The sequence below is a fragment of the Muscardinus avellanarius genome (genome assembly GCF_963383645.1).
Source record: "Muscardinus avellanarius genome assembly, chromosome: 7".
Classification (NCBI taxonomy): Eukaryota; Metazoa; Chordata; class Mammalia; order Rodentia; family Gliridae; genus Muscardinus; species Muscardinus avellanarius.
In genome coordinates, this window is record NC_137793.1 from 22,161,787 (window position 1) to 22,186,057 (window position 24,271).

Sequence of the window (24,271 nt, forward strand, 5' to 3'; positions counted from 1 at the left end):
TTGGGGCTGATGTCACAGCAGACCCTCCTGTCCCCACAGAGGAAGTTGGGGCACACTGCTGGGGGCTTGCTTGCTCTGAGGGCTCCTGCGTGCCATCAGCCCCCACTTCCTGGAGGCCCTGCCTTCTCCCTGCATAGCTTCTCCAGCCTCCCAGCCTCCACCTGAGGCTGCTGAAGGCAGGAGCCGTGGTGTTAGCTGTTCTGGGAGCTCAGGTGGCCAAGGAAAGAAGAGACCTCCCTGTGAGCAAAAGGCCTAGAATCCGCGACTTTTTCATATATTCTATTGGGATCCCTGTCTACACCTTAGTGACTCTGGATAAACCCTCCCAAGTCCATGCTGTGGGTTCTATTTAGATATACGAGAAGTTAGGATTCAACATTGCAGTGAGAAGCTTCAGGCAGGAGGACGTGTAGGGACCACTGATGTCCCCTATGGCCTGGTCAGGAAGAAGAAATGGGTTTCAACAATGAGAGGAGGGATTTCAGTTAGACTCCAAGAAGAATTTCGCAGGTTTGAGAATGGCTAAGTGGCTTTGCACATTTTAGACAGGCCTTACAACTTAGAAAGATTGTCCAGGGTCTGGGCTGGGTTTAGGAAAAATGAAGAAGGCAAAGGAAGACAGGATTTTGGAGAGTCCCGGGTGACCTGATAGCTGGGTTGGCATCTTCTTCCTTAGACGGACAATCCTTAAGGGTTTTGTGGAGTGCCAGGAAGGGAGGTTCTGAGGCCACGAGACATAGGGTCAAATCCTGGCTTGGCCACTGAGCAACTGCAGGACTGCAAAACAAGAATAATAGTACCTGCTTCCGAGAATTCTGATAAAGATCAAGTGATGTGTCAGTGGAATTTTACTCAGCCTTAAAGAAAAACACAAGTTAGCCCATTTGAAGGAAAACGGAGAGAACTAGAGAAATTCATGCTGTGTGAGATCAGCCCATCGTAGAAAGTCAAGCATCAAGTCGAATGCGTTCTCTCATATGTGGTAGCTACAGGAAAAAAAAAAAAAAAGGAAAGAAAAAGGACTTGAGTTAAATGAGGAGAGACCGATAGTATAATGAAAGGGGCCTGGCTGGGGGGAGAAAGGAGGAACACAGGCTGAAGAAGGGAACAACCAAATAAGGCTATGTCCATAAATGAAGGTATCACTACCAATCTCACTAGCAGGTCTAAGGAGGGAGGAAGGGGAGCAGGGCGGGGTGTCCGGGGACAAATACCAAGTGATGTGTGCGTCTAGTGTATATGCATCCGCTTGAATCACACAGAGATGCGTAATTACAATGCACCAATAAAAGTATAAAAAAGACCAAATGAAGTGCCAACTATCACATATTTATCATATCATAAGCCCCTGATGATTATTAGGAAATATTAACAAAGAAAACCTGAAACATGTGGAGAATTCTTGCCAACCCCATTTATTGTCCCATTCCTCCCCTGGTAACAAGTGGCAGGACCAGTCCTGATATCCAGATGGTTGCTTTCTGGCCACCCTGGAAGCTGGGACTGGGGGGGCCAGTACACTCAGCTCCCAGAGTGACCTGGCCACTGAGCCACCGCCACTGACCACCAGACCACGAGGCCAGGAGCCGGACCCTCCAACGCCCAGAATCCTGATGAGCAGCCCCCAGAGGGAGGGAGTCCCACTGTCTGCCCCTCCCTGCCCCATCTCCCTGCCGCCCCCACCCTTCCCCCTCCAGCCCCATCTCTGGAGAGGCCACTTCCCGAGCACTCGCAGACGCAGTACTCACAGTGTGCTCGGTGCCCCGTGGGTCTCCGGTGGCCAGATGGTTTCTTTCTGCCAGGCCCCCCACCCCACCCCCGCTCCCCTTGGAGCTCCCACAGGAAGTTTGGCCTCGCAGCCGTCTCCAGGGAAGCAGGCTTTGGTCCCATCTGGGTCGAGCCTCCATGCCCAAACATGGTCAAGTCTGAGCACACAGCCTCGGGACACAAGCCCAGGAGAGCAGGTACCCGGCCCTGCAGGCAGCAGCCGCTGCCCAGACCTGGCACCTGCACTTCCAGACGCTCCCGGGCAACAGATGTCACATGACAAATGGCCAAACCAAGACCTGGGAGAAGACCATCCTGGTACATTTGGAAACATTTCTTTCTCACTCCGTCTCTTGGGGCTGGAAGAGGAGCCAGGAATAGGAAATAATTTTCTTTCTGTGGTGCTGGGAAGGCGGGAGAGATGAAATGGGAGGGATTGGGCTTGTCATCAACCTCTGGTGCGTCCACACTGGAGCAACTAAACCCTCCTGCCTTTGGCATTTACATGCTGTGTGACCATGGGCAAACTGTGCCCTCTCTGGGCCTCTGTTTCCTTATCCAAGTTGTTGGGGTTTTAGGCGCTTATTTTTATCAGGATGGGGATGGTGAGGACTTAGGGCAAAAGAAGAGAACCCAGGTTTTAAGGCTCTGCTGAGCTGAATCTGAGAGTCCAGGGTCTAGCTCTACAATTGCTTCCAACCACCCAGATCTACAGACAGCTGGCTCAGCAGGGGGGAGGCTCCCACTCACTATCAAAGTATAGATTCAAGGCCAGAGACTTGGTCCTATCAGTAAGACAAATGAACAAGAACATCCGCGAGCAAAAACACACCACTCGCTCTCCCTCTTCCCGCATCTGTAAAGTGGATGTTGCAGGATTATAGATCATCAACAAAAACAAACCCATCTGTGGAGACCCGCCTAAGTATTAAGTGTAGTGCTGGAGTGAGATATCGCTTCTGTTCACTTTGCTCAAAGATCAGAAAAAGACGCTGAGACTGAGGTGGACATTGTGGTGCATACCTGTAATCCCAGTACTGGGAAGCTGACAGGAGAGTGTCACAGGTTCAAGGCCAGCCTCGGCATCTCAGCAAGGCCCTCAGCAACTTAGCAAAACTTTGTTTTAAAAATTAAAATATTTTAAAAAGGGGTTGGGGTACAACTTGGAGTTAGAGCACCCCTGGGTTCAATCCCCAATACCAAGGGGGAGGAAGAAGAAGAAAAGAGTTTGAAAAGGAGGAGGAGGAAGAGGAGAAAGAGGGGGGAGAAGAGGATTCCACAGGCTTCAGGCAACTAATCCAAAACCGGATACAAACCAGAGCCCGAGATCACAGAGCTCAGGCGATCTCTGCCACCCCATGGCTGTTCTGTGATGTTCAATCTCACCTCCGTAGCAGTCAGGCCACCTGGAGTCCTGGAGGTCACTCTGAGTGCCAAGTCATTACGCTGTAGGAGGCTGAGTCCACAGGTTCCCGCTGGTAGCCCAGCTCAGGTCACAGCTGACAGCTGGCCTCTGAAACACAGGAGTGACCTGCAGAGCCTCTGCCTTCCGGTCTCCCAGTGGAGGGCTCAGACATCTAGAGCAGAAAAAAATGGGTGTTTCGTGTGTCGGGTATGTTTGGGACAACTTGTTACACAGCCATCATGACTGAGACACATTGCAAGTAATTTAAAAGAGGAACTGGCACAGTTGCTGGTAGTAGTAGTGATATAGAACAAACAGCCTGATATTGTTTTATTATTAAGGGGGATTTTAGAAATGCTTGGTCTCCTCATGTTATCACACAAATAGAATGAAAGGGAAGGAACATGGGTGGTGTTTTTCTTTGTTGACCCTTTACAATGTGCCAGTGCGTGAATCATATACATATGTATATACATGTCTGTACGCACGAAATGCAGACACATAAGCAAACACAGATACATACATATAAACATAAACATACACACACATACACATACACATACACAGATACTGCCTTGTCTGAGGTTTCACTTTTTGTGGTTACAATTGCCCTGTTCAGCCGGGCATGGTGGCACACGCTTGTAATCCCCGCGCTTGGGAGGCAGAGACAGGAGGATCGCGCAGGTTCGAAGCCAGCCTTGCTGGTTTAAGAGACCCTGTTTGCACATAAAAAAGTATAAAATAGGTCTGGGAGTGTAGCCCATCGTAGTATAGCCCGGAGGTAGAAGGGCTTCCAGGAACCCCAGTTACACCAAAAAAATAAAAAATAAATAAAAACAATTGCTCTGTTCAACCACAATCCAAAATAATTAATAAACAACTCCCAAGTATTTTTGAAGAAAATGCTTATATTACAGTATATTGTTACAACTATCTGTTTTATTATGAAATTTTATTGTTTATCTCTTACTGTTTCTAACTTATATATTAAAGGTCATCATATGTATGACTTAGAGGGAAAAACATGGTCTGTGTGGGCTTTGGGCTTTGGGCTACCTACAGTTCCCGGCATCCATGGAAGGTTTTAGAAAGTGTGCCCTCAGAAGAGGAGGGACCGCTGTGCACACGTTTCTATACATACACATACACTCTCCTCAACAGTCCCCAGAAGACTTGCTCTTGTGAAAGCAGAAGGCAGGTGACTTGCCCGGGGGCTTGCCCTGGCATGTGACAAGGAAACTGAATTTTTTTGTTTTGTTTGTTTTGATTTTTTTTTTTTTTGCAGTATTAAGGATTGAACCTGGAGGCACTCTACCTCCAAGATACACCCTCAGCCCTATTTTTTTTATTCTTTATTTTCAAACAGGAACTCACTAAGTTGTAGAGGGCCTCACTAAGTAGCTGAGGCTGGCTGTGAACCTACGATCCAACTGTTTCAGCCTCCCAAGTACTGGGATTACAAACATGTTCCACCATACCTAGCCTTGGAGACTGGATTTGAACCGGTGCCCCCAACTCCAGGGCTCATCTCTGTCCCTTGATCACCCATGACTCCCTGGGAAGCAGGTTCAGGAGTCTAAAGATACTAAATGAATAAAATCCCAGAAAAAAATAATTTATAAGTTTCAAATAACTTTTAATGCAGTGTATTTTTGTCATTGTTCATTTATTATTCATTATTCATCTTTTCCTGTATCTAATTTATAAATTAAATTTTATCATAAATATGTATATATAGAAAAATACAGTATATGTTTATATGAGAAATAGCATTATATATGATGACCATATAATACATATATATGATTTGTTACAATCTACATTTATATCAAGTGGGGGTTTTAGAGCATATCCTTCACGAATAAGGGGGACAGCTGCTGTAATAATAGGCAGAGGAGCTAGGCACTGTCGCAAACACCTGAAATTCCAGAGGTTGAGATAGGAAGATGCCAAGTTTGAGGCCAGCCTCAACAATGTAGCAAGACTGTCCAGAACTGAGTGAGACCCCATTTCAAAATAAAAATAAAATGGGCTGAGGGTGTAGCTCAGTGGTAAAGCATCCCTGGGTTAAATCCCCAGTACAACAACAACAACAACAACAACAACAACAACAACAACAAGAGAACAAAAGAAAGAACAATGGACGATCTTTTTAGTAGCATTAAGAAAACAAAATATAGCAACAGCAAAATTAAATGTCAGTATTCGAATTAAAGGCAAGACAGGAAACAACCAAGAACACGGCAAGGTCATTCTGTGCTGCGTGCAGGGACACCTCCCTCATCCCTCTCCTTCTGCCTCTTCTCCCGTATTTCCCTTGGCCTCATTCTTCTTATTTAGTGACAGAGTGCTTGAGCCTGTGATATTGTTAACACAATTGTAAGCAGTGTGAACACCCTGTCTGAAACAAGGGAGAGCATAAATAAAGACTGTCTGTCTGTGCAGCAAAGTCAGGTGTTTTATGCCTGTTCCTTGTTGCAAATCACCCCTGTCTGTGGGAAGCTTGGACGCTAGAAAGGAGCAGGAAGGTGGGACTCGATGCTAGTCGCCACTTGGAGATCATTGCTGGTGAGAGCAGCGTGGCCCTCTCAGACTCTCTTAAAGGACGCATCACCCCTCCTTGCACAGTGCATGCTCCCCTCCCCTCCCTTCCTCTGGCCCCAGTCCTGGGAACCTCCCCCTCACCTCCTCTGCCAGCCCCTGTCCTTGCTCCTGGGCCAGGTCAGCACGGACTCGACATGCTCACATGGCACATATCTTCCTCAAAGCATGTTCTCTCTAAGTCATTTTACATTTGTTCTTGTGTACCCTCCATTGCCAGGTCTCCCCCTGAGTGTAAACCCTCTGTGATCAGAGACCCCCAACTATGCTTACTCTCTGTCACATCTTGAGCACCTAGAGGAACAAACTGAGATTCTTGGGGTTTGGTGGTGGTAGTCTGATTGGAAAAAAAAATTCTTTTTTCTTGCTTTACTGAGCACAATGGTACACACACCTATAATCCCAGTACTAGAGAGGCTGACACAGAAGGATCAAGGCCAGCCTCAGCAACTTAATGAGACTCTGTTTCAAAATTAAAAATAAAAAGGACTGGGAATATAACTCAGAGGTAGTATTCCACTGAGTTCAATCCTCAGACGCACACACACACACGCACAACACACACACACACACACACACACACACACACACACACAATGCCTTGCTTTTTCAAGTCACAGAATATTGTGGTTATTTCCCATGCCACATAACATTGTTTAAGTAGGCTGTACAGTTCCCGTGATATGGCTAACCCATAAAAAATTTCATCAAAGCTGTATTGTTGTATATTGAAGGATGGTGCTGGCTTGCTTATTTGTTTTGAGAGAAACTTGACAGACCTGTTTCATCCTCCACCCCCAAACTATATCATCATCATCTTGACATCATTTTTCATAAATTGACAAGTACAGGGGAGATGAGATCTGTAATGATAGAGTTTGAGGACCAGAGCTGAGAAAGCCAGGGAGATGGACAATGACAATAGGTCAGTGTCTTGGTCCACTTTATTGTTGTAACACAGTACTTGAGGCTTGGTACTTATAAAGAAAAGAGGTTTATTTAGCTCACAGTTTGGGAGGCTGACAATCCAAGATCAGGTGGCCAAAGAGATGGCTGTTTGGCCTTTGGCAAGGGCCCCTTATCTGTGTCACAACATGGAAGATGGCATCATTGTAGGAGCATATCTGAGAGAGAGTTTATATGGTAAGACAGGAGGCCAGAGAGAGATTCAAGGGCCAGGATCACCCTTTTAACAACAACTCCTTCCTGTGGGAATTGAGTGGAGTCCTGCAAGAACAACATTAATTTTTTACAATGATGGTTTCCCCAATGATCTAATTATCTTCCATTAATCCCTGCCTTATAAAAGTCCCACTGCCTCTCAACATCTCCACACTGAGGACTAAACTCCTAACACATGAGCTTTTGTGGGACACTCTAAAACCATATCCAAATCATAGCAGCTGACCACTTCCTTGCCCTGCCCCAGTCTGATTTGAACTTGGAGAGAGAAAAAGTGAAACAGAGACAGAGAAACTGCCATCTATTGTAGCTGGAAGCTGAGGACGTTTTACCAGGTGCTTTGTGGAACTTACTAAAAGTAGCGTCACTTTTTGACTCAGGTAACAAAATGGTCCCTCCATTTCTTCTTGGCTACGGCCTTGAACAGTGGCCACCACGGACAGGGAATCCTCATCATCAAATGAAGCAGCCTTGATACTCAGATCTGCTGCCAACCCTGGAGCTGTGAGAGCCCTTGCAAGCCAGTTGCTAGACCTTGGGGAGCTGGGACTCCACTGCAGCCTAAGAGCAGCTCCACCTTTACACCATGGGAACGTACAAACAACGCAAATCTCCTTGGAGAACTGGTTTACTGTCATATCACATTAGAGAACACCCTCAAATTTGGACACCTGAAGCCAAGCATGGTGGCACATGCTTGTAATCCCAGGACTTGAGAGGCTGAGACAGGAGAATCTGGGTTCACAGACAGCCTCGGCTGCTTAGTGAAGCCATCCACAATAGTGAGACCCTGTTTCAAAATAAAGAATAAAAAATCAGACTGGAGGTCTGGCTTGGAGTTAGAATGCCCCTGGGTTCAATCCCTAACACTACACACAAAAAATTGGATATCTGAGTTGATATTGGAAACCACTGACAAATCTGATGACAAGATGTTGGGAGCCACAGGGAATATTGTACCTAGCACACTAGGGACTAGCAATGCCAGGCAGTGGGGAAAGAGAAGGGGAACCATGTCCAGCAGATTCTCCTTGAAAGGAAACATCTCCAGCCTGAGGAACCTCAGGCAGGGAGGTGGGGAATGGATAACTGATCTCACACTGCTGGGACCCTTTTCCAATGGCCTGATCCTCATTGGATGAATCCAACTGGAAGACAGACAGGAGCTTGCCACTGTGGCCCCTGTGGTCAGCCTCCAGGACAGAGGGCACTGTCGAGTGGAGAGTGGAGAGTGGAGAGTGGGAGGGCATGCACACATCAATCCATCTTGCTGTGTTTGGGTTTCTGGAGCAGGGTAACCAATAAGCAGAGCAGAGCAAAGAAGGTTAGTGCCCATGGGTAGCTCCATGAGAACCCCCAGAGATATTTGTGAGGGGCTGAACACTCTGGGGCAGGGCAGGCTCTGAGCCAAAACATATATTTATCAACATTAATATGTTCATTTGTGGCCCCAGGCAGGTGAGAGCTGAGAAAAGTCAGGTTATATAACAGTGATTCATTGATATTTTCTGCAAAAAATGTTTGCATTTTTCTAATAGTTTCTCTACAATGAAGACCAGATCTCCAAGCCAAAATCCTAGGACAAAGGGTTTCTATTTTCTGAAGACAGTGATACGCACTTAACACTTTTCCCAGTATATTTATACCAATTTCTGTACTCAGAGCTAGGATATGAGAGGGGTTGGTTCTATGCATCTTCATAAATATAGATAGCCCCATGTATCTGCAATTTCCATAGCCAGAGATTCCACCAACTGCAGATCAAAAGCACTTGGAAAAAAATATGTCTGTACTCAGCATATACAGACATTTTTCTTGTCCTTATTCCCTAAACAATAAAGTATAACAACTACTTACACAGCATTCCCATTGTATTAGTTATTACATGTCATATAGAGATGATTTAAAGTACACAGAAGCTGGGGGCAGTGGTGTGCACTTGTAATCCAAGTACTTGGAAGGCTGAGAAAGGAAGATTGAAGGTTGAAGGCCAGCCTTGGTTAATTTAGGGAAACCCTCAGCAACTTAGTGAGACCCTGCTTCAAAATCAAATAAATAAAAAGGCTGGAGGTATAGATTTTAGATAGAATGCCTCTGGGTTTAATTTCAATAAATAAATAAATAACATGGAAAGATGAGAATAGGTTATATGCAAATACTATATCATTTTACAGTAAGAACTTGCCCATACATGGTTTAGGGGACCAGTCAGGGATAGAGGAACCAAGCCCGAGTGGACACATAGGGATGACCATATTCATAACTATTAAATTTATATACACATGCCTATTGGCTAGGTGAGCAATATTTCATTCCAGTTTTAATTTGCTCTTCTTAAATTACTAGCAGGATTGAACAGTCCTTCATATGCTTATTTGAAGTGAAGTATTTTATTAATCCCAATTTTTATTTCTTAAAAGATTCAAAGAAAGAAATCCCTTGAAAGCAATCCACATGGTGCCTGCCACAGAGCATGCTTGCTGGTGGGCCCATGGGCCTCCCGCCAAGTCACTCAGTGGGTCCTTGGCCACCTTCCTTGCAAGCCCAACACGTGCAATGGAGACTACACACGAAATCCTTGCCTGAGACTCCTGAGTCTCCTCCTTTGCTGGCAAGATTCAGAGCCTTGGTCATCAGCAACCACTGTAATAAGAACTTTCAAGGACAGGTTACAGAGGATAAATGATATTCTTCCCCATCCCCTCCCAGCCTCAGCAAGGCTACAGACAGGTTATTCTCAAAATATCTATTTTTGGGTCATAGACTATCCCTCAGAGAAACCATAAGGATCATATAGACTTGCAACAACTTTGTGTTTTTAACAATTTCTACTTACAAACTAATAGATTATATTGCTTGCCTAGCCAATAGACATATGTAATAAATTTAATAGAGATCATTACAGAAAAATTAAAAGAAAAATGTAAAAATCAATCAAGGTCCAACATCCCAAGAAAATAAATATCAAAACACTGGTGGGTTCTATTCTAAAGATTATATATATATATATATATATATATATATATATATATATATAAAGTAAAAATATACTATATCTTTTTGTAGTACTGGAGATGGAACCCAGGGGCTTTCTACCGCTGGTTTCTAACCGGTCCTATTTTATTTTTTATTTGGAAACATAATCTCACTAAGATGTTGAGGCTGGATTCGAACCTGCAATCCTCCTGTCTCAGCCTCCCAGGTACTGGGATTACAGGCATAAGCCACCACTACAGGCTCATGTTCTTGTTTTAAATAGAAATAGAAAACTTGTTTCCCATGTATTATGTATTATTATTTTACAAAATCATATCTCATGCTTCTGTAATAGTATAGTATTTACTATAGTAACATATTTTACTATTTTCCTATTATGAAGCGTTTTGGCTATCTTCAAGGTTTTGCTATTATAAATTATTCTCCAATTACAATCTCTGAATGCCCATCTTTGCTTACTTCTCTATTTCTTTGTGTGTGTGTGTTCAATCGGTTTTATTGTAGGGTGGGGTATGGTGAAGACCCTGGGATTCTATTCCCTCATGTCCCCATTGCTGGGAGGTGGGCTGATCAGTCTCTCCGCAGGTTCTTGAGCCGCTCTTGCAGGTCTGCATCAGCATCAGCCAGGGCTGTGACTGCGGCCTCTGCTTTCTTCCCACCAGCAGCCACACTAAGTGAGCCTCCAGTGGAGGGGAGGTTTGAAAGCTCATCTGTTAGGCTCAGCCCCAGCTCATCCAGTACCTGGGACATAACAGCATCACTCTCCTCTTCATCATCTTCATCACCCATGTCATTATCAATGGCATCATTCATCATCTCCTCCTTCATGTCCATGATCACTGCTTGCCACTCAAATTCCATCATGATCTTCTGGATCTGGGGCAATTTCAACTGTCTGTTCATGGTGCCCATAGCCTTGGTAACACCCTTCATGGCTTGTGCCATTGAGTTCTTGGACTTCAATGTCTGTATCTTGAGGGACACAGCCTGGATGTTGGCCTGCATCTCAGCACAAATTTGCGCACATAGCGTCGGGTTCGCACTAGGTCTTTTGCCATGATGCGCACTGCATCCATCTGGCCCTGCTTGGGTACCTTTTTGATGTCTGCAATGATTTTCTTCTCCTGGGTTTTCAATTTCTGCCGTACCCAGTCCAGCTCCCGCATGGTGCAGTTCAGGGCCCGCTGGTTCTGCCTCAGCAGCTCCTCTGGTGTCTTCTGGCGCCCAAACAACAGGTCCATTGTGGTAAGAGTCTTTTGGCAGGCCGGAGCTGGGTCGGGTACTTACTTCCTCTCTTTCTTGCTAATGGATTCCTGAACATGGGAGAAGTCAAAGACTACTAGCCTCTCATAGATTTCTGCCCTCTTTTCCCGGAAGCATAGGATCCAGTAACATTAGCTCTTCTGCTCTATTAGTGAGCTATCTGAGCTCAGAGAGGTGAGGAGATTTACCCAAAGCTGCAAAGCTTAGGAGCAGAGATGGAAACTCTAGACCGTCTCTACAGTCTCTTGTGAGTGTCAAAACTCAGCCTAGAGCCCATGCCTCCTGACCCCTCCTAGGCTGTATTCTTACTTTATACCTCTTCCTTAGATATTTCTCCACCAATGAGAGCTGTCAGTCACTGAGTACTAACATGTGCCAGGTACTATGATAAGTACTTGCACACCAGTATCTTGACCATCCTGACCCTAGAAAGTAAGTACTGTGATAGCCCTCATTTTATAAACGGGGACACTGAAACAGGGCCAAAGCTGTTGTAAAAGGTCACAATGCTGGTAACATCCTGGGCTGAAATTCCTATCCCTTCTTGCCTGGGCAGGCAGCGTGCTCTAGCACAACTTTCTGTGGCAGTGGGAATGTTCCATAAATCTGAGCTGTCCAATATAGCAGCCACTGGCCACGGATGGCTCTTGGACAGTGTGAATGGACAACTTACATTTTATTTTAATTATTTAAATAAAGTGTGCCTACTGACCTATTGGACAGACACCTCCAGGCCCTAAGCACCCTATTTGCTGTCACATAGCAAAAGGCCTGCACTCTTGCCTTCCTGTGGGCCTCTGCCTGGGTGAGGCTTAGACGGCTCCTCAGGCTCCTAGGCCACCTGAGATAGACTCCTCTGAGCCAGGCCTCTCTGCCTGAGCCTGGTGCCACCAGTACCTCCCTCAGGAATTAAAAAGGAGAAACTGCAGAGAGGCTCTTTAATCCCTTTCCTTACACATTAATGGAGATGTACGCCTATCATCCATAAATAATAAGACTGCTCCCTGCAAAGCTCAAGGCCTCCACTTACCCTCAGTACGATACTACTGGGAACTCCCTAGAATTTTCTCTGAGTGTTAATAAGGTGTGCTGTCTCTCCTGGAGCCTAGATCCTGAAAAACTCTGCCTCTAAGGAGGGAAGTAGTGAGGCATTCATGGGCTGTTTTGGCGTGGGGAGGGTTGTTTTGTTTTGTTTATACTGGGGATTGAACCCAAACAGGGTCTTGCTAAGTTGCTGAGGCTGGCCTTGAAACTTTGATCCTCTTGTCTCAGCCTCCTAGGTGCTGGGATTGCAGCTGCGCACCCTTGCCCAGCTTAATGGCTGGCTTTGGAAGTAAGCCTTTGCTGCCTGTCTTCATCTTCCTCATGCCAGACTCTCCTTACCGCGGCAGGGTCCTAGGGTTGGTCAAACAGATGGCCACAGATTAAGTGGCTAGAAACAACAGAAATATATTCTCTCATGGTTCCAGGGACCAGACATTTTCTCCCAGCAAGGGCGCTGGTGCTCCTTGGCTTGTGGCCCCGGTCTCCTCTCTTGCTGTCAGTACCTTTGATTCTTCTGTCTCTTATAAGCACATCTAATAGATCTAGGGCTCACCCAGGCAATCCAAAATGACATCATGATCTTTAACTGCATCCACAAAGATACTTTTTCTGCTATGCAGGTCCATTTTCAGGTTCCTGGGATTTGGGTGTGGACATATCTTTTAGCCGGCCATCATCCCAGCCGGTAGTCTCACCTTTTTAAATCTGCATCTTGAGTCAGCCAGGATGGATTAACTGCTGCCAGCCTCATGCGACTTTAGTGGCTTTGACCAATAACCATGCACTTCTCACCTATGGGAAGTCCAGTACCAGTATTTCTGCTTAATATATCTCTCCCCTCTAGGTGGCCGCTATGAGAACCAGACCCCTTCCAGCCATGCTCTGGCATCGTGTGGTCTTGAAGTCACCCTGGAGTTATTCAGCAGTAGACTGGGGGCAAGAGAGGCAAAGAGAATGTAGATGATTGATCTTGGATACACAAAGGCCTTAGCCTAGAAGTTGGCACCCATGATTTATCCTTATGCCCCATTGGCACAGACTGATCACATGATCCTTCCCAGCTACAGGGGGAACTGAAAAATGTAGTCCCTGGATTTGACAGGTGCTTCCTGAGGGCTGGAAAGGGACCATCAACTTTGGCTGGTCATTGGCCACAGCTGTCACAGTATGATTAATTCCTCATTCATATAATTCATTCTTTTATTCATTTATATTTCAGAAGATAAATTTAAGGCTCAGAAATGTGATTTGACTAAGGTCACAGAGCACATGTCATAATTTAATAAGTATTTATTAAGGGTGAGCTGGTTCAGGTTGTCTTCCTTTATGTAGATTTGTCTTATTGAATTTTCCACACTCGTGTGATCTATGTATGTGTGCCAGGAATGCTATTGGTAAGATGTATTTACGTGGACCTCCCTGCTTCTCCCCCACCATATGGTACTTTGTCTCTCACTGTCTGATTCTCCTCCTCACTCCCACCTGCCCCTCCAGAGGCCACGTGGGAAGCTAGATGGGAGAGGCAGGAGGTAAAGAGATAACTGGATCAACAAGCCAGGAAGGAGGAGCCACAAAAAGAGAAAGAAAACCCATGTGGCCTAGCTGTCCTAGAAAATTTTCTCCAGTTAGACATGTGAGAGGTTTTGAAGCAGTTTCAGTTTGAAAACAATTCAGGAGCAGAGGAAAAATATGAGATGCATAACTGTGAGTTATGGCTGTGATTCTCCTTTATGTGTTTATGGGAAAACAGGGGCTTTCTCATTGTTTAAATCCCTTTGGTTGGCTAGACTGTGCCTCCTGGCTGTGTCGCCATAGAGAGATCCTAGGCTATGGGTAGAGTGGCCACAGGTCCCCGGAGCCCTGTTTATTCGGCTCACTCCCTTTTACTCTCAAATGCATCCAGTTTATATCAAAATGCAGTTACATGCAAAGAATAAATTCTAGTGTTTTGTAGCATAATAGTCTAAATGATTTATTATGTATTGTGAAGAAAATAGGTTGAAGGCTCCCAAGACAAAGAAATGATAACTGTTTAAGTAGATGGAAGTGCTAATAACCCTAATTTAATGTTGCACGTTGTGGACATGAACTATCTCAGCATAGTTCATAATATGTATGATTATTGTGTCCATTAAAAATAACTTTTTTCTTTTAATTTTTTCTTGGTGCATTGTAGTCATACATCTTAATAGGGTACAAGATGGTGGAGGCCTACATACACATGTCACTCATTTAGCCCTTCCCCAAGTCCCACCCCACTCCTTCCCCCTCGCTCCTCCTCATGTTTGGCTTAGTGATTGACTTTGATATGTTTGTGAGTCTCCATCATGGACACTAGGGAATTTCCCTCTTCCTCCTCCCATCCCCTCAGTTAGGTCGCCTTATTTGCTCATCTATGGTTTCTCCTTCTCTGTCTATAGTTCCTCCTATGACCCTTTTTCTCCCTAGATCCTGCATATTAGGGAGTACAGCTGATTTTTTGCTTTTTGTTACTGATTTCACTTAGCATAATGTTCTCCAATTTCATCCACTTCCCTGTAAATGACATAATTTTTATTCTCTTTATGGCTGAGTAAAATTTATTGTGTACATATCCCATAGTTTTGTAATCCATTCATCTGTTGATGGACATCGTGGCTGGTTCCATAGTTTGACAGTTGTGAATTGTGCAGCTATGAACATAGATATGCTTGCATTAGTTTGGTGGTATTTATTTATTTATTTATTTATTTATTTATTTATTTATTTTTTGCTGTACTGGGGATGAAACCCAGGGACATTCATTTATTTATTTTTTGCTGTACTGGGGATGAAACCCAGGGGCATTCTACCTTCGAGCTACACCCCAGCCCAATTGTTTTATTCTTTATTTTTAAACAGAATCTCACTGAGTTGCAAAGGGCCTCACTAAGTAGCTGATGCTGTTCGTGAACCTGCAATACTCCTGTCTTAGCCTCCCAAATGCTGAGATTACAAGCGTGCGCCACTATGCCCAGCTCTGGTTTTTATTCTTACCTAGAATTGGTATTGCTGGATCATATGGTAGGTCCGTTCTCATTCTTCTGAGGATCCTCCATACTGTTTTCCCAAGTGGTTGCACTAATTTGCAATCCCACCAGCAATGTATTAGAGTTCCCACTTCTCCACCTCCTCATCAGCATTTGCTGTTGTTGTTTGTGTTTTTAACGGTTGCCATTCTAGTTGGAGTTACGTGAAATCTCAGGGTAGTTTTGATTTGCATCTCTCTGATTGCTAGTGATATTGAACTTTTTTTTCATACATTTATTGGCCATTTGAATTTCTTCTTTGGTGAAGTGTCTATTCACTTGTCCATTTTTTATTGGGTGATTTGTTTTCTTAGTGGTGAGTTTCCTGAGTTCTCTGTATATTCTAGATATTATCAGAATATACAGAGAACTCTATCAGAGAAATGGTTGGCAATAATTCTGTTGGTTCTCTGTCGAGGTTCTTAATAGTTTCCTTTGCTATACAGAAGGTCTTCGGTTTAATTTTAATTTCTTGTGCCTCTGGGATCTTGTTGAGAAAGTTTTACCTGTGCCTTTGTATTGAGGAATTGGACATATGCCCTCTCCAGGGAGCTGTACATCAGAAAAAAGGTAGCCTCTTCAACAAATGGTGTTGGCAAAACTGATTAACCATATGCAAAAGAATGAAAATAAACCTCACTTTCTCACTACACAAGAGTCAACTCAAGATGGATCAAAGTCTTGGAAAAGATAACTTTTATAATGTTCTGGTTTGGACAATAAATTAGATGGTCATCCTAATGTTGGGGGACAATGATTTTGGAGTGTGTAGGTCTCATGTTCTCAGGACCAAGTGCTCATGTGGGTTAGATGTGGTAGCTCATCTCTGGATGACTAGGTGCAACTCAGGCCCAATGCATAGTACATGCCCAAGAAACCCGTGCAGGAGCCAGAAAGGATGGAGCTATAGAGTGAGTTCTGACCTTTGTACTCTAAATGCAGAAACTATGCAGCTGTGCTGGCTGTGGTTCTAAAGCTCCCTGGACACAATGAAACAACTAAAAGGTGCCTGGTGGTGTGGGGCTACCTGTATCGCATGAACTGTGAACAAGAAGGGGTGCATGTCACTGCAGAAAGTGGTTGCCAAGCGTCCCACTTCGGAGCCTGCAAGGAAGAGGCTGAATATCTTGGGACCCCCACCCAAGCCATGGTTCTCCCCCTTTACCAGAGGATTCGGCTCAAGTTTCTTCCTGCATCTGTCAGGGAAGGAGGGATTATGATGAGGTCCTGACCGTGAATGCAAACATGCCACAGAGGTTTGAATTAGAACTCTCCAGAGAAGAAAACTGAGCTTTTATTTGCACTTTTTTAAAATTACATTTATTTTTCATTGTAAATAGCTTAAGCGTACTCTTTTTTAAATTTAATTCTTATTTTTTTATAAGTGGAACATATTGAGAGTGGTGTACATTTACATTGTGCTTCATGACCTTCCCCCTCCTTTTCCCTTCCCCCCAATAGAGAGTGTCCAGGTTAATCATGTTGTATTTATGCTATTACACATATTCGTATGTAGCTCCTCCATTTAACAACCTCGGCTTTCTTCCTCTCCTATCCTTCCGTTCAAGCTTTGCTGAGATTTCCCCTCCATCATCTGGAGTCCCTCTGGTATTACCACTACTCCCTAGCTTGGACATATTAGAAAAAACATATGTCCCTTCTCTTTCTGTGCTTGAGTAATCTCACTTTGGGAAAAAAAGTTAAAAATCATAGCCAAGGGGTGGGGGGCACCAAGGACTGTGTGCATGTATGTCACTGTCAACATAATATAGATTGATGTGCGACTATAATGCAACAATAAAATCATATAAAACAAAGATAATCTATATGATTTAATAATTCACCGTGGCCATTTAATAAATACCACCACTTAATAAATGTACTGTGTCCACTTTAGAATCTTTTCTCCCAGAATTTTTCTTCCCTCTGTAAATGGTTTTTCTCTACATCCCAGGCTGCTGTCTTAGTTATCTACAGCCATATGACAGACCACCCCAAAACACAGCAACAGTGGCTCAGGATTCTGTTGGGTGGTTCTCCTGGCCTGGGCTGGGCTCAGTCATGTACCTGCATTAATAGTGACCTCGGCTGGCCCCCTCGTGCCTGGTGGATGGCTGGCTCTCAGCTGGGGTGACAGGCAGGTAGCTGGGCCACGCACGCGCTTCTCAGCAGACTAGGTAAGCCTGCTCTCCTGGGTACAGGATCCAAGAGCAGTAGGAGAAATGAAAGCTGCAATTTCTTTCAAGACCCAGGCTTGAAACTTTCACAGGATCACCTACATCACAGTCTATTGGTCCAAGTAGATCAGAAGATTGGCCCAGATTCACTGGGCTAAAGAAGGATTACCTATGGATGGAGGACCCTCAAAACAATGTGCCCATTTTTGCAAAGCATCATGACTGCATAAAATTTTGTATTCTACGTTTTGATTTGCTATTATCATTTTCCCTAACACAAAGCGTTCATGACATTATTCTGTTTTCATAGTGATTGGGAGGTCAGTTGGCTATCACTTACTTAAGCATCTCCCAGTTGTTGAGCATAGAGATTATTTCCAGTTCTCCCAGTTATATATAGGGCTGAAAAGAATATCTTTATGTAGATAGTTATATCTGTGATTTTGATCATTTCCTTGGAGCCAATAAAGTACAAATGGCTTTCTTATTGTTTTTGTTTATTTAAATTAAATTTATTTTAACTTATACATGAAAAGTTACACATAGTAAACAGGTTAAATGGTTTTAGCACTCTTAGTACACACTGCCAAACTGCACTGGGAACCTGTGCCTCTTCACCTCCAGCCACACCAAGAAATTTTCCATAGCAGCCTGGATGCAAGTGTTCCTGTGGGGCCTCCTGGCTACTCTTGGCTCTTCCTGCTTTCCTGGTACCTCGGGCCAGGGACAGGACAAGCCCTTCCTTGAACAAGATACAGGTGTGTTCAGTGTTCTCTGAAGGTCAATCTCCTGGCATGTCCCAGTCGGATCAGGTGAGCCCCTTCCATTTCTTGCCTGTCTGTTGGAGGCTGGATAATGAGTCTCCTGGACCAGGGCAGGGCAACCCCTGAGCCTTGAGCTATGTATTTGGAGGCTGGGTCCCACCTGCTGGGCATTTTAGATTTGGGACTTAAATGCCACTTTTTCCTCATGTCCCCTGGGCTTAAGCAGACAGGGACTCTCAAAACTTATCTCTCAAAACTTATCTCTCAAAACTTATCTCTCACCAGGCATGGCACGCTTGTAATCCCCACATTTGGGAGGTGGAGACAGGAGGATCGCGCAGTTTCGAAGCCAACCTCGCTGGCTTAAGAGACCCTGTTTCCAAATAAAAATATAAAATAAGTCTGAAAGTGTAGCCCAGAGGTAGAAGGGTTTCCAGGAACCCCAGTACCACCAAAAAAAAAAAAACAAAAAACAAAAACAAAAACAAAACAAAACAAAAAAAACTTATCTCTCTCCTCTTCTACTTCCTCAGTTCTCTGTACTTTCAAAACACCAGCTATCTGACCAGACAGACAATTGTGTTCCTGATTACTATGCTTTCCTCCTGGATAACAAACTTAGAGCTTCAGTGAAAATATGTGTCTATAATATGGCAGTTTAGGGGCACCAGGAGCAGAAGAGAGGCTTAGTGTGTATTCATGGGAAATCACAGAGTGAGGGTCTAGAAGTTGAAAGGGCTCTTTTGAGCTCAGAAGGACTGGCCCTTTGACTGAATAAGGGAAAAATAAGTGGATTTGTGTGCATAAAATTTGAGGGTATAGGCTCTGGGATCCAACATAACCAGCCTTGTACATTATTGGTGCTAAATGTTACAAGTTCCTTGGCATGTCTGTGCCTTCTTTTTTCATCTCTAAAACACACATCATAATCCATACAGAATCTTGTGGGGATTGGGAAAATAAACAGCAGCTAGTAATAATTGCCAGGTTTGAAACACGACTTAGGCACAAGAAGTTAAGTAGCTTGTCCAAGGCAGAATGATCATGAAGGTGTTCAAGGGACACCAGACCCGGAAAGCCAGCTCCGAATCCAGAGAAGCTGCTTCAAGCCCCTCCCACATCAGTGTTCTCGCCTTCCTGTGCAGCCCTAGAGGGCTCCTTAAATCTCACTCTCAAGCTCCTTCCTCATTCCTAGGGCTGGGCCTCCCCAGGAGGATCCTGCCACAGGAGAACCATGCTCCTGACATGCACGCAGAGAACCCCAGGCCCTCCACACCTGTGAGGTCCAAGGCCAAAAGAAGGCAAAGCCATGTACCCAAGTCTGTGGCACATTCTCTGTAGGGACTAGCAGCAGAGTGTCCCAGGGCTGCAGGCCCCAGATACAAACTGCAGTGAACAGGGCCGTCAGCTTACTCCTGCACCCTCTTAAATCGTTTCCTGGCTATTCAGATCCAACAGCCTATATTGTTCTCTTGCTCATGGGATGTGCAGCCTTTGCAGTAATCCCTGGATGGAATCCTTAGAGCACTGCAGAGCAGAGAGGGGCTGGAGAGAGGAAGCAGCTTGGAGTCTAGGGGCGTGATGGGGACAGATTCCCAGCCTGCTGCACCAGAGCCAGCTAATAATGTCAGATTGTGGGGATGCTGTGGGGACGAAGCCACAGGAACTGAGGCCACACACCCCAGGGCTGGATATGTGCAACAGAAGGAGAGATTTGCATGCCCCTCCCACAGCAAAGAAGGATGCTGTTGGTATCAATAGGAGGAACACCGATAAACCTAAGGGTAGGAATTCATAAAGAATGCGGTCATATCCACTTTGGCTTATACTTTTATTTCTTTTCTATCAGTGAGTAAGACCAAAACATTATATTTTAAATATATATATATACTATAACCAGTCATCATGGGACACACCTGTAATCCCTGTAATTGGGAGGCTGACATAGGATGATCAAAGGTTCAAGCCTCAGCAACATAAGGAGACTCTCAGTAACCTATTTTAAAACAAAATATGAATAATTAAAAAGGGCTCAGGGTGTAAGTCTCAGAGGTAAACTGTAAAACGCTCCTGGGTTCAGGCTGTGCCCCTCATCTCTCACATTGGCAGATTCCACCCGCTCCGTACTGGCCGCTGTTCTCAGTGCTTTACAGAGTTGCCACCACTCATATAAACATTCTCTGAATTTAAATTTCACATTTGTAGCCGGGTGTGGTGGCGCACACTCGTAATCCCAGCATTCGAGAGGCTGAGACCGGAGGATCACAGTTCGCAGGCAGCCTCAGCTACTTAGTGAGGCCCTCTGCAACTCAGTGAGACCCGGATTCAAAATAAAGAATAAAAAATAGGGCAGGAGGTGTAGCTCAGAGGTCGAATGCCCCTGGGTTCCATCCCCAGACCCGCAAAAAAAATAATAATAAAAAATAAAAAATAAATGTCACATTTGTGTAATTCACTGTCAAGAAATTGTACCCTTTTAAGAAGTTGTCTTGCCAGACCTGGTGGCTCACGCTTGTAATAAAGAGTAAAAAGTAGAACTGGGGATGTCACTCGAAGGTAGAATGCCCTTGAGTACTGAAAAAAAAACAAACAAAAAAAACCCCTTGTCATCTTTTTTTGTTTTGTTTTTTGTTTTGGTGGTACTGGGGATGGAACCCAGGGGCCTTCTACCTCCAGGCTACACTCCCAGACCTATTTTATATTTTATTTGGAAACAGGGTCTCTTAAACCAGCTGAGGCTGGCTTCAAACCTGCACGATCCTCCTGTCTCAGACTCCCAAGTGCAAGGATTACAAGAGTGCACCACCACACCCAGCTCACCTTGCTGTCTTCTTTATGAACAGTTTCCCCCACAATCTGTGGGAAGTAAACCTTGTGCTGTGGTCCACCTAGCCCTTGACTCAACCTGACCCATGTGGAGGTGTGAGGATCAAACGCTGTGGTTGATCAAACATTCCCATCATGCTGGTGGAATACCTACCGCCTTTCTGTGGCTTTGTGACACCTGTAAATCAGAAAGTTAGACTTAGTGGTCTTTGATGCAAAAATATCATTCTAAATGAATCTTCCAGATACTTTCAGAATATTGTATATTAAATATGGTATTTATTTAAAGCTCTGTTGTAAATTAGTGTCTTGTGTTCCTACTACTATAGTAAAAATGTATGTATTTGCCTCAGTGCCTAGCATAGTGCCTTTTGCTTATTTGGAGTACACAATAAATGTTCACTGAACCATTTTTTCCTTTCTTTATGCCAATAAAATAATTCAACTTAAAAAATAATAAAATGTTCCTGGGTTCAATCCCCAATTCCATAAATACACACACACACACACACACACACACACACACACACACTATACTATAGCTGGGCATGATGGCACATGCCTGTAATTCCAGTACTTAGGAGGCTGAGACAGGAGAATCACAGGTTCAAGACCAGACTCAGCAATTTAGCGAGGCCTTCCACAACTTAGCAATACTTGCTTCTAAGTAAAAAGGGCTGGGGGTAGAGTTCAGAGGTAGAATATCCCTGGGTTCAGTCCCCAGTACTACAAAAGAATAAAATAAACAACAATAGACAATGAAGAGATAAGGAAATAAAATATTTTTTTTTATTTCCTGGAGTAGTTAGAAATAAATGGTGCATCTTACAGTTGATAGCATCTTGTAATTAAGGAAATAACAGGATGGAGATATTTGTTCAGATTAGGAGAGTAGAGGTCTCGAGGAGCCCCACAGCTTAAGGAAGATGATATAGCTCGACCACTTAGAGCGCTCGGTTGCAAGGACCTCAAACGCCAGCTCTTGTTGATGTCATCTGATTGTTATTGTCATCTTGAAACCCCCAGCCAGCAATAGCAGACAGGATCAATTGGAGGAGGAAATTGCTAGGTGAAAGATAGCCACCAGATGATGGAAGCTGATTAGAATTATCGGCTGCCAGAGAACCGCTTGTGGAAGAGTTATTAGCTTTGGGGGCCTCGGTAGATAGAGCAGGCCATTGGAGGGGAGCTGCTTGTGCAGGAGCTCATTGCTCCTCCGGGAACCTCCAGGGCTCAGTCAGACCCTGGCCGGTAACCTGCTCTCTGCTGGCTGAACTAATCAATAGGACCCGAGTGTCAGGGATTTCTGCAGGCGAGAGAGGATTGTTCTGCATCCCACGCTTGGGGGGTAGAAAACACTGTCAAAACCACATTGGTCCCTAGTCGCTGCCCCAGGCTCTGCAATGTGGCCAGAGAAGAGAAAGAGGTCAACTCCAAGTGTGCCAGTCCTTCTCAGCCAGGAGAGAAGGTAACTGGCATTGTCTTGTTTGGTTTGGTTTGGGTTGATTTTGCAGAGAGAAAAAACTGTATTTTAAATATCAACCTCTCCCCACCTCCGGCTTCTTAAAGAACTCTTTCAAGGCTATCACTGTAGATCCTTGTTAAATAAAAAAAAATTCAGTTGAAGAAGGAAAAAAAAAAAAAGAAAGCACAAGAAAAAGAAGCAGAGGGGATAGATCAGGCAGGCTGAGGATCTATTTGTGGGTTTTAAGTAAAAATGAAGGCACTGAAAGGACAGTCCTGCTGCTCTGGAAACATTTCGGTCGCAGGGTACCTAGGTTCTGAAAGTCCTCACGCCAGCCCTGCTCCCTGGGCCAGGCAAGCAGCCAGAGTTTGCTGTCTCTGGGGGTCCCCGTTCACCTGTCCAAGTGATGTGCTCTAGGCCTTGCAAATGGGCAGAGGAAGGCTGCACTGCACACGTCAACTATCAGTAACTGTTCACACTCAACCTGCCTTCTGATGAGCCCAAGGTCACCCGGGAAGGAAGAGGCAGGTCCAGGACATAAACTGCGCCACTCCGTGTCATCCGATGGGGTGGAAATCTGAAGCTTGCTGGATCCTGCAGCGCCCTCCTCCACTGGCAGTAGTTTGATCAGCTATAAAAATCCACCAGGACACTCTCAATGTGTTTGTGAACTTACCTGACCCATCACTTGTAGGAAACCAGCAAAGTTGAGCCAATTCTGCAGCTTCCAGCTTAGCTCTCAGCTGTAGTTACCCAGCAGCGGAGTAGCCATGCGCAGGCTGGCCCTGAGAGACCTGGTCTTGTGGGGAGCCATTAAGGCTTTCCCCTAGATTAGTGTCTCTGCCTCAGCTGACTGTCCTTCGCCCAGAGTCAACAAGGTTTGGGGTTATGGAAAGTTCAAAAAGGTCTGAGAGAAGATCAGGTGGTGATGACATGAGGGCACTAATTGACCTATCTGTAATATGTGTTTTGTATTGGTCTTTATTGTATTCTGGTGGTGGTAGCATGAGAATGTTGATTGACCTGTAGCTGTGTATAAATACCTCTGGAAAAACAAACCCCGCGTCGACGCAATAAAGATGAGATTGACCCAGAAGTTGTGTTGGCCAGGAGTGTCGGCGCAATAGAGAATACTGACCCAGGCGTAGTTGTCAACCAGTAGGAAATATTGACCCACGAACAGGGGTCGACCAGTAGAAATAGTAGGCTGGCGGCTCCCCTGCGTTAGAATTAAAAATTCTTCATCCTCACGCCTCTCTTCAGAACCCGTACTCTCGCCAGCTGGCCTCCGGCACTGGCCTGAGCCACGCTGTGTGGCCAGCAGGGGTTGAAGAGCCAGCCCAGGTTCTAATCCCACTTCTACCACAGTCATGTATGGCTGGCTGGGTTTTCCTCTGCACAAGGGCTCCAAGCCAAAGGGGCAAACGATATGACATTTAGCTTGTGCCCTGTTCACTAAGCCATGACCCAGAGCCTCCACAGAGGACAGGAGATCTTATGCCAGTTCCACACAGGAGTCATAGGGCAAGCTAGTACCCTGCCTGCTGCCTGGAGCTAGGCAGTATGGTGGAGTCACATACTCTCCCTCGGCCTTGATATTTTCACCTTTAAAAATGGGGAAAGCAGCCGGGTGTGGTGGCGCACGCTTGTAATCCCCGCGCTTGGGAGGCAGAGACAGGAGGATCGCGCAGGTTCGAAGCCAGCCACACGTGCGCTGGCTTAGGAGACCCTGT

General features: G+C 45.0%; 1 protein-coding gene and 1 pseudogene across 3 annotated transcripts in view; one reads left to right on the top strand and one right to left on the bottom strand.

Moving 5' to 3' along the window:
* The window catches only part of KCNIP1 (potassium voltage-gated channel interacting protein 1), a gene marked incomplete at both ends in the record, with an annotated part of 353,039 nt that overhangs the window by 29,065 nt on the left and 299,703 nt on the right, over positions 1–24,271 (top strand). The gene's annotated exons all lie outside the window — the stretch shown is intronic.
* On the bottom strand, positions 10,523–11,193 carry LOC308264941 (charged multivesicular body protein 2a-like; annotated as a pseudogene). Its single transcript has one exon. The product of its transcript is annotated as a charged multivesicular body protein 2a-like (transcript).